A 9,859-nucleotide genomic window follows, 5' to 3' on the forward strand; every position below is an offset into this window, starting at 1 on the left:
TATATATATATATCCATCCATCCACCCATCCATTATCTTTACTTACTTCTTCCTTTTTGGGTCACTGGTACCCATATCCAACAATCACTGTGATTGGCAGAGAGGCGGGGGACACTCCGGACAGGTCTCCAGTCCATCACAGAGACACATAGAGACAAACAAGACAAACGACCATTCACTATCTCACTCACACCTAGAGATAATTTAGAGTTACCAATCATACTAACATTCATTTGGTCTGTGGGAGGAAACTGGAGTACCTGGAAGAAATCCATGCATGCACAGAGGGAACATGCAAACTCTACTCAGAAAGGTTCCTGGCAATGATTTTATCTGGCAACCTGCTTGCTGAGAGGCAACAGCTCTACAACTGAGCCACAGTGTCGCCCTAAGCTAACGTGCGTTTGTTTGTTTGTGTGTTTGTTTGTTTTTATGGTAGGACAAAACCGGAGTACCCGGAGAAAACCTGTACAATAACAAATAAATCATGAAAACTACACACAAAAAGGAAAATATGTAGCAATAAGACCTGTAATATAAGATGGAGCTAGGATGTTGAGAGCTTTGTAGGTTAGAAGATTTTTGAATTCAATTCTGGATTTGACAGGGAAACAATGGAGAGAAGCTACAACTAGACGTGATAAATGCATTAACCAGTTTTTCTGCATCATTTGTAGACAAGATCTTTGTAATTTTAGTGATATTAAGCAGGTGGAGGAAAGCGGTCCTGGTAATGTTTCTATGGGGGATAAAAGACATGTCCTGATCAAAAATAACACCAAGATTTTTAACATTAGAACTGGTGGCCAAATTAATGACATCCAGAGAAAGTGAAAGACAGCAAAATTTATTCCTACGATGTTCAGGTCCAAAAACTAAAACCTCTGTCTTGTCTGAGTTTTAAAGTAGAAAATTAAGGGTCATCTATGTTTTTATGTCTTTAAGACATGCTTGTGTCATAAACTTAGGAGACCCTGAGAGTGTGAGACAGAGACGACACAAGGCTCCAAGAGGTAAGTTTAACAGTGTTTATTATTTACAGTGAAATACGTAACAATAACTTGTTTCTCCACAGGAATCCTGGAAGGCAAGGGTAGACATCAGATAAGTGTTCACGGCAGTGGAGGATGATGATTCTGATTTTAGTTTGGTTCTGTTCTTACAGGTTTTGGTTGGAGGAGATGGTTTCCTGGTCCAGTGGTCGACGACGAGGAACATAGGCAAGTGGTTGGAGGGCGAGGAGACTCAGGAGACAACAAAGGTCCAAGATACCAGACACGGAGGAGCACAAGGAGATCAGGTACTGTAGTACACAAAGATAGAGCAGGAGTTAGACAAGGTTTACTTCTCTGAACCAGGCCAGAAACATACTACCATGAGGAAGGCGATATGCTCCAGCAGAGAGTAGAGCTCGACTGCAGCCTTATGTATTGCTGGATCCTTGATGGCGAGACGACCTGCAGGTGTTGATCATTAGTGGCCATCTTGGATCCAGGAGCTGCAGAAAGCCATACCATACCATACCATTTTATTTATAGAGCACTTAAAACAGTGACAAGGCCAACCAAAGTGCTGCACAGACAGAACAACAGGTAACACAAAAAGCAATATACAAAATTAAGTAAATCAGAAATATAGACATAAAAACGATGCAGATAATGACGGCTAACCAGTGTGGAGTATACAGGTTCAAACACAGATAAGCCATACTCTTACAGTATGTAATACAGTAGTTATTTTGGGCAGCTGATCTAAGGAGGGCCACCTTGGTTTGCCGCCAGATTCTTTAGCACTGCCAAAAATGATGCTGGACAGACGGAACGGCGATCTCAGACTCCTGGCTGGGGAACAGAGGGGGAGCATAGCCCAAGGAGGCTTCAAATGGAGACAACCCCGTTGCTGTAGAGTTGTGGGAATTATGGGCATATTCTACCCATGCCAGGTGTCAACTCCATGCAGAGGGGTTGCTCTCTACCACACATCTTAGGGTGGTCTCGAACTCCTGGTTACAGCACTCAGTTTGTCCGTTCGACTGTGGGTGATAACCAGACATTAGGCTTACAGAGACTCCCAGAGCCTTACAAAAATTTTGCCAGACTTGAGAAACAAACTGAGGACTCCTGTCAGAGATGACATTGAAAGGGATGCCGTGGATCCTGAATACGTTCTAGACCAAAAGTTCAGCAGTTTCGAGAGCGGATGGTAACTTGGGCAAGGGGATGAAATGTGCAGCCTTGGAGAATCGGTCTATGATGGTGAGGATGACAGTGTTACCTTCGGATGGAGGAAGGCCGGTGATAAAATCTAGGGAGATGTGGGACCAAGGTCTGCTGGGGTCAGTAGAGGCTGTAGGAGTGCTGCTGGAGGTTGATTTCCTGGCTTGTTTCTGGTGCAGGTGGAGCATGCGGCTACAAAGTCCCTGATGTCCTTTGTCATGGATGGCCACCAGAAATGTCTTTTTGCTGAAGCCAACATGCGATAGACACCAGGATGACAAGAGAGCTTAATGTTGTGTAGCCATGTTAATACCTATGACCGTTTGGAGGAAGGTACGAAAAGAGTTCCTGCGGGACCTGTGCCAAGGTCGGGTTCCAGTCTTTGTGCTTCATGAATCTCCCTCCCAATAGTCCATGTGAGGGCGCCCACCACACAGGAGGGAGAAATGATGCTTGTAGCATCGTCAGCAGTATCTGGGGGAGTCGTCAGCAGTATCTGGGGGAGAATACTGATGGGACAGCGCGTCAGGCTTAACGTTTTTAGAACCTGGGTGGAATGTCAAGACGTAGTTAAAGCGAGTAAAAAACAAAGGCCATCGGGCTTGCCTGAGGTTCAAGTGTCTAGCATCTGTAAGATACGTTAGGTTTTTATGATCCGTCCATATAAGAAAAGGTGTGTCCTTACCTTCCAGCCAGTGTCTCCATTCTTCCAAAGCAAGTTTTACTGCGAGTAATTCTCTATTACCTACATCATAATTCTTCTCAGCAGGGGACAGCATTTGGAAAAGAATGGACAAGGGTGGATCTTGTTATCTGAGGCTGCCCTTTGAGACAAAACTGCCCCGATTCCTGTATCTGAGGCATCAACTTCTAATATAAATTCTCATTCTGGATATGCCGTTTTGGCTGGAGCATTTCTGTCATAAACTCAGGAGACCCAGGGAGTGCGAGACCGAGACGACACAAGACTCCAAGAGGTAAGTTTAACCATGATTATTATTTACAGTAAAATATTAAACAATATCTTGTTTCTCCACAGAAACCCTGGAAGGCAAAGGTAGACGTCGGGTAGGTGGGCACGGCAATTAGGGTTGGATATCGTTTAAATTTGAGCGAGTACGGTTCAGATTCCGATTCTTCGTTTCGATTCCGATTCCGATTCCAATTCTTTTAGAGGTGGGGTTAAAAAAAGACATGTCAGTTCAATTCAGTTCAGTTTATTTATACTGTATAGTGCCAAGTCACAAAAAAAGTCATCTCAGGGCACTGAACAGAAACAATCAAATATAAAAATAATAAGTTAACAGAAACTTTCATATAAAAATAGTAAGTTAACACTATTTATCTGAGGAGCAGAATGCTTTGAATTTAACTCAATCATGTTATAAATGAGCCAGCTAGCCAGAGTTCTTTCTGGATGACATAATTTGAACTGCTATTTGAATTTTAATTCTATGAACTTTTTACTTTTTGTTAACTTTACTATGAATTTCTCACAGGGTTATTTTAAACCAGTATATAAATATAAACTTATGAACTTTAAATGTTATGAATTTTCTTTCCACAGGGGTACACTTTCACAAGAGAGTTTTATGTTTGAAAACCTCATGGAAACACATTTCCACATATCAAGTGTGTGATGCTGCAGCCATGTTACTGAGGTCCCACTGTTAGGCTAACCTGCTGCAGAATATCGAACAAAATTAATATTATTATTATAAAAAAGAACAACTTGTACAATCCAGTCCAGATTAGCAACAGGTACAGTATAAAATCAGAAATGGTTCTTGTTGAGGAAAATTATCATATCTGCTTCTCGGGCAGTATGTTCATTCAACGTTTATTTAGACAGGTAAATCCAATTGAGCCTCGAGGACTCATTTACAAGAGAGACCTGATTTCAACAAAGAATGATGACAACAATGGATAACAGCGACAATAATAGACAGTTATAAAAAGGCATACAGACTTTTTTTTTTAACAAATAAGATGGCAAAAGGAGTAACAAAAACAACTAGATTATAAGGCGAATGCAGAAAACTAAAAACAGGAACATGTCTGCATTGGTCCTTGCCAGGAGTCCAACAGATTTTTAAAGCCACTTAGAGAGGTCAAGGTCGAGAGCTTCAGATCTTTTTGTAAGATATTCCAGGAAAAAGGAGCGGAGAAGGCCGTTTTTCCAAGTTCAGTCCTCACTGAGAGAACACTTCAGGTAATAATGTCCTAAGAGCGTACGCTGTAGCTGCACTCACGCAGAGACATCTAGGAGGAGATGTATGAAGGCAGCAGACCAAGAAGTGATTTAAAGATGAAAATGTACCAGTGGGGAAGTGATTTAAAGATGAAAATGTACCAGTGGGAGAGTCTGTGTGAAGTTAATGATGTCCAGTTAACCAGTGAATACAGGGTGCAGTGATGGGTACGATAATCACAGCCAGTTATGAATCTTAGTGCACCATGATAGACAGCATCCAACATCTGCAGGATTCTTGTAGGAGTGTTAATGTAAATAATGTCACTGTAATCAATGGAGGGAAGGAAGGTCACAGATACAAGATGCTTCCTAGCATTCAGAGTTAGACAGGATCTGTTTCTGAAAAAGAAACCCAGTTTAACTTTCAGTTTCTTTACTAGGTTTTCCACATGGAGCTTAAAAGAGAGATGTGAGTCGACCAAGATACCCAAATATTTATTGGAATCAACAAACTCAATGGGGACATCATTTGAGGATAAAATCAGAGGATGAACTGCTGGGACCGACTTCCTGTTTGAAAAAAGCATCCCTTTGGTTTTGTCGGCATTTAGGACAAGTTTTAGGCGGAACAAATCAGACTGGATGATGTTAAATGCAGATTGCAAAGCTGGAAAGCCTTATCAACAATTTTAGCTCGACAATAAACAACTGTGTCATCAGCATAGAAATGTATGGATGCATTAGGGATGTTTTGACCTAAATTGTGTATGTAGATTGTAAAGAGGGTGGGTTCTAAGACTGAGCCTTGAGGTACACCATTGTTGACTGTTAAATAACTGGAGGAAGTACCATTATGTTGAACACATTGCCTCCGATCGAGAGATAGTTAGAGAACCAACCATTGGTGTGATCTGAGAAACCGATTTCTGAGAGCTTATGACACAAGATGTTGTGATCCACAGTGTCAAAAGTTTTAGACAGGTCTAAGAAAAGTGCAGCACAATAATCCTTAGCACCTAGTGCTTCAACAACGTAATTAAGAGCCTTCAGTGAAGTAGTTGTTGTGCTGTATTGTTCCCTGAAACCAGAATGATGGTGAGGTAAGATGTTAAATGAGTCCAGGTAATTTTTGATTTGAGAGTTTATCAGTTTTTCTAGAACCTTGGCTAAAATGCAGAGTTTAGAGATTGGTCGATAGTTGTTCAGTGAGGTGGGGTCACCTCCCTTCAGCAAAGGAAGAACAAAGGCTGTTTTCCAAGTGTCTGGGATGGAGTTTTGGCTTATGGAGAGATTGAAGATGTGGGTCACAGGGACTGTGATGATATGAGCGGCCAGCCTTAAGAAATAAGGTGGAAGTTCATCTGGACCTGCAGATTTTTTAGGATCAAGATCTTTTAACAGTTTGTTGACCTCACTGACTGAGAATAGAGAAATAGAGAAGGTGTGATTAACTGAGGATTGACTTGTAGGGGGGATTTGATTTGTAGAAGTTTGGTTATTAAGTGAAATGGCTGATTTTCCATTAGTAACTGTGTCATATAAAGAACTAGAAGCAACAAAATGTTTGTTTAAACAGTTCAGGATCTCGTGCTTATTTGACACAGGAACAGAGTTAACGAGAAGTTGTGATGGGAGGTCAGATGATTGGGGGCTGCCTGAGAGAGATTTGATGGTTTCCAGAATCTGTTAGGGTCATTTAGATTTTTGGAGGTCTGAGATAAGAAATAGTTGTGTTTTGCTGCTTTGATGGCAGTTGTGCATTTATTCCTTATCTGTCAAAAACTCAACCAATCAGTCTGAGACAGATTTTCTCACTGCGGCCCAAAGATGATCTCTCCTGTGCAGGAGGTCAGCTAGCTCTGGAGTAAACCAGGAGCTGTCTCGTCCCTTTATTCTGAACTGACTAAAAGGAGCATGTTTGTTCACAAAATAAAGGAAACTATTATGAAAATAGTTCCAAGCGGTGTTCACATTGTCACTCAACAGAATACGATGCCAGTCAAAGTGGGATAGATCCCCGAGGAATGACTGTTCGCAAAAACATTTCAGATCCCTGTTTTGAATTAATCTGGGCTTAGAAGGTGGAAGTTTAATACCTCTAAGAGTCACTGTCACACAATGATCACTCAAAATGTTAGCGAATACACCTGTACCAGGGAATTTGTGAGGCATATTAGTTAGAAACAGGTCTAAGATGGAAGATTTTTCAGGACGTTTTTTGTTTGGTCCAATGAGTTGGGTTAGATTGAGAGACAGGCAACATTCCTTGAGTTTATCACAGAGAGGGGCCGACCTATCCCAATCAATGTTGAAATCTCCTGCCAAAAAAATCTCTTTGACTTTTAAATTACTAAGGAATTTCATCAGGGAGGACAGAGCCTCAGGTGTTAGTGAAGGGGGACAATAACAACCCACTACAGATAAGATCTGGTCTCCATTCAAAGTGATGTTTATAGCTAAGGCATCAATTTGGTTTGGAATTGTTTTAGAAGACACAAGACTAGAAACCAGAGAATCTCTGATGTAAATAGCGACTCCACCCCCCCACCCCCCCTTTTGACGATCACAGTGGTAGATGTTAAATCCATTGATTGCCAGGTCATTATTCAGTACAGATTTGTTGAGCCAGGTTTCAGAGATGAAGATTATATCTGCCCCAGAAGAACTGACCAGAATTTTCAAGGCATCAAGTTTTCTCAGAAGGCTACATGTGTTTACATGCAGAAAATGAAGTCCTGACACATTTTTAAAGTCATTTGGTGTCATGTAAATAGTGGGGGGTCCAGGGTTGGGCTGAATCCCTGACAGCAGTAACAACATTATTATCAGACATTTTCTTGAGTTTTTCGTGACTGATGTGTAATTACAGGAGTTAGTAGTGTGACAATTAGCCCCCAGAATTGAACCATGAGAAACATTAATGAAGACGCGATCATTCAGAACCCAAAAACAGTGAAAGTTGCATTGATGGGCAATTCCAGGTGTATTAACAAGATTCAGTGACTCCAGATAGTCAGATCTGAAAATAATGACAATAATATAAATGGTACAGAAAAGTCTCAGACCATAAAACATCACAAATCAAATGGACAAACAAATCCGACAAGGTGGCCCAACTGCAGTTTGAGTTGAGCTGAGGGGGGCTCCGGCCCCCCTGTGAAAATGGATGGATGCTCCCATGAGAAACAGAAGGTGGGTCCAGAACCAACAGGCAGAAACAGATAGTTCACAGCAAATAACAGAGCGAGCTGCCAGAAAATCCTCCTGAAATGAAAGGCATGGTCCTAGCTCGTTTCAGGTCAACAGGAGACAACAGCATGATCCGGAATAAAATAATTATTATCCAGGTGAGTTTGGATGGAGGCCTGCAGCAGCTCTTATGCAAACTCCGAACTTCTCTCGAGCACCATGCAACGCTGCTCCTCCGCTTCTCTGCACGTCACCTCTGCACCCGACAGCACGAGAGGCACCCCCGGTGAAAAACGACGAGACTGACCGGAGAGGCTGACGTCGTCACTGGTCCGGTCCGGTTCTGCTCCAGTCCGGCTCCGTCGCTCCACAGTACGAGAGGCGAAGAGGCTGAAGTGGCTGAGGTTGTCTATGGCCCGGTTCTGCTCCGTTATATGGATTGTTCTTATAAAGCGCCTTTCTATCTTATTTCAAGATACTCAAAGCACTTTACACTACCATCTGTGCCTCATTTACCCATTCATACAGCACTCTACTGGATCTCTACAAAGTTAATTGAACAAATCATTCTAAAGAGACCAATCAGTGCTTTAGATCACATTCATACACTGAGGGGACACACATCAGAGGCTATGAGGGTTTCAGTGTCTTGCCCAGGAACACTTTGACATGTGACTGCTGGTGGATTCGAACCCCCAACTTTTGCATTGGAGGACGACTGCTCTAACCACTCAGCACATAGCCGACCCGGACCGTTATTATCTTGCAACACGAGTAGCATTACCAGCCTAGCAGGCAACAATCAAGCCATCTCGTTGCAGTCTCCTGTTTGGGAACATTATGGCTTTCTTGTTAAAAGACAAGTGAACAAATCCAAAGTGTGTCGACATTGTTTCACGGAGACTGGACCTGCAGCAGGCAACACGTCTAACTTGTTACCGCACTTGAAACGACATCATCTGAATGTGAACGTCTCTTCTAGCAGCTTGGGCAAACAATGACAACAGCAGCATTTAAACAACCTTTATCAGGTAATTCAGATCAGTCCAAAGCAATAACACAAGCTGTAGGAGTTATAAAGCTCTGGATATACGTCCGAATTCTGTTGTTGATGCGCCAGTTTTAAGCATATGATAAAAGACGTGAGCACCGCTACGACATCCCATCACATCAACACCAGCCAAAAAGTTGTAGCAGCACTTTATGAAAAAGATAAAACTGATTGTCAACAAGTCCTGGAGCTAAGATTTAAAACCCTGCCATGATGATGATGAGCAAGAGAGAATATTCAATCACCTTGTATGACCGTGCAAGAGGTACATTTTTCTGATCCACAAATTAAACCAAGGAGCCAATCTCCTGTGGTGTAACGTTCTTTACCAGTGGGGCATCATTATCCCAAAACATACATTAACACCTGCCTTCCTTGTATAGATATATTTAATGAAGGAACATTTTATAATGTTAGTGAATGATTTTGTTCAGTGCATTGAAATAATTTTTGTTAGGAACTGATGCCATAAAAATAAAGCAAAAAGGACAACAGATATTTAAATGAAAACTACAACTTTTAGATGACTCAAGCTATAGATGACACAAAGTGACATTTTTAAAAATAATTATACATTTATTTTTATGAGAAACATGAACATTCCATCATCAAATGTATATGAAGCACATATTCCTTCATTTTGCATTCATCAGATTACTGATTCCTTTTATGAGAGGTATGAAAATGGGCTGTTCTTTGGTTCACCTGGGCTTTGGTCTAATGATAGTCTATACTGACCCTTAGTGGTTAAATACGGTACTACAATGCCAAAATTATTTCAGAGGGATTTTTGAAGAAAACAGATTTTAACAAACACCTAGACATTTGCTTTAAATTTAATTTAATTAAAGAGCAGGGATCTATCAATGTCTGCTCTTCACAACATGTTTCTGGAAGTGGATCATGGCAGGAACAAAGGAGATTTCTGAGGACCTCAGAAAAAGAGTTGTTGATGCTCATCAGGCTGGAAAAGGTAACAAAACCATCTGTAAAGAGTTTGGACTCCACCAATCCACAGTCAGACAGATTGTGTACCAATGGAGGGAATTCAAGACCATTGTTACCCTCCCCAGGAGTGGTCGACCAACAAAGATCACTCGAAGATCAAGGAGTGGAATAATGGGCGAGGTCACAAAGGAGCCCAGGGTAACTTCTAACAACTGAAGGTCTCCCTCACATTGACTGATGTTGATGTTCATGAGTCCACCA

Source organism: Nematolebias whitei, chromosome 10 (genome assembly GCF_014905685.2).
Source record: "Nematolebias whitei isolate Nwh7 chromosome 10, NemWhi1, whole genome shotgun sequence".
NCBI classification, from domain to species: Eukaryota; Metazoa; Chordata; class Actinopteri; order Cyprinodontiformes; family Rivulidae; genus Nematolebias; species Nematolebias whitei.